The sequence below is a fragment of the Austrofundulus limnaeus genome, unplaced genomic scaffold (assembly GCF_001266775.1).
Source record: "Austrofundulus limnaeus strain Quisiro unplaced genomic scaffold, Austrofundulus_limnaeus-1.0 Scaffold160, whole genome shotgun sequence".
NCBI lineage: Eukaryota > Metazoa > Chordata > Actinopteri > Cyprinodontiformes > Rivulidae > Austrofundulus > Austrofundulus limnaeus.
The window spans coordinates 893,144-894,911 of NW_013952562.1; the positions used below are offsets into that span (position 1 = coordinate 893,144).

At 43.5% G+C, this 1,768-nt stretch overlaps 1 protein-coding gene across 1 annotated transcript in view; it reads right to left on the reverse strand.

Moving 5' to 3' along the window:
• Nucleotides 1–1,768, reverse strand: part of atrn (attractin) — a 151,332-nt gene that overhangs the window by 126,472 nt on the left and 23,092 nt on the right. The window lies entirely within an intron of this gene.

A 1,768-nucleotide genomic window follows, 5' to 3' on the forward strand; every position in this document is an offset into this window, starting at 1 on the left:
AAAAAATCAATTCACATCAGAATCGTGATTCTCATTTACAAAGATTCAGAATTTATTTAAAACGTCACAAAATCAATTTAAAAAAAAAGCAAATCCAACAGCTGTTAGCCTCCATGTTGTAACTACATGGGACATCCAGACGTCATCACACAGATGTTTCTGGAACATATGAATGTGCAAAAAGCAACAAAACAAAGAAGAAACTACAGAACTGGAGGAAAGAGAGCTTCAACTGACCCCCGTCTTCATTAAATGTTAAGATTTGAGCTCATTTTGTTTTTTACTGAATGAGTCTGAGTTTGACATGATGAAGCACTTTGGGAACTCGACAAACRGTCTCACATTATCAGTTTTGAATGAAAAATCGATTTTGAATCTAATAGGGGCCCCAAAAATCAGAATCTAATYGTATCGTGAGATAGTAAAAGATTCCCACCCCTAATACTAACATAGAAGACGGAAGGAGTAAAGCACCACTCCCAGTGCAGCATATGTTGAACATAAGCATACACAACAACAGTAGCAGAAGGATAAATAGTTGGTTGTTGTTTTTTTCAATCGATGATGTATCAGACATTTGAAGAGAGGCTTGTGTTTGTTACTGTGGAGATTGAAAGAAGACACAAATGTTGGTTGCACGTTCTATCTTGCCAATTTAACAACCATTTTCAGCAAAATGACGAGCAGAGGGATGAGCTGCTCTGCTTAAATAAACACGCACACAAAGATCTGACTAATCAGACAATGCAAACTGCATCAACGTTTTGACTGTGGGCAATGGACAAGACGGGGTGTCAGCAGGAGATAACACACCAAAGTTACACACTTTTTGTCACACAAAACTGAGAGCGAGACCCGAGAATGGAAGTATAAATCTGCCTTAAGACATATGGCATTGGTCTTATACAGCGCTTTTCTAGATGCTTTACAATTTACATGCATAATTCCTTCACACACTGATGATGGTAGGCTACACTGTAGCTAGATTTGGAGAGCAGCGGGTCTCGTCGGAAAACAGCAGTTTCCCCCAGCATTTTCTCCAGGAATTTCACTCTCCTCTCCAGTGTCGGACACGAAAGTCCAGCACAGGCCCGGCAGGACTCGGGCTCCACAAGCGCCCGTCGAGCGTGAATGATTCCTAGGCAGGCCGGGTAGGCCTCATGCTGGTCCTTCTCATGAAGCTTAAAGCCGCACCCTTCAAGACAGGGGCGAACAGAAGACTTCGGCTTCTTCGGAGGTGGTTTTGTGCTCATCGTGAACCACAAAACAGATTTTCAGCAGAAAATAAAGGTCACTTAAGTAGCGTCGAGAGGCAGACACATGAACCAGCGGGTAACGCGGTTAGCACCAGTAAAGCTAGCATGAGAATCTTAGAAGCTGGGCTAACTAGCAGCAGCTATGTGAGCTCAGGTTTAGAGGTGACTATCACGAGGTGAAGGGCGATAGAACAGTGTAATGACGCTGGTGACTCCGAACTTATAGGGTGAAGGCGGAGCCTGTCACCAGACGTTCAACGTCACCACATCACCGGTCTAAAGACGTGATTAGAGGTGGCTTCAGCCAGGCGCGCATGTCCCATATACAACTGTGTGTTGTACTGAGTGAAATGACAGAAAAGGAACTTCCCAGCTGAGCAACGCTGTGTGACATAGCATATCTAAGGTGCATTCGCTGACTGTAAAAATACAAAACATAAAAGTGTTTTGCGATCAAGGCTGGCCAGCTAGCTAGCTAGCTAGATGGATAGATGGATAGATGGATAGATGGA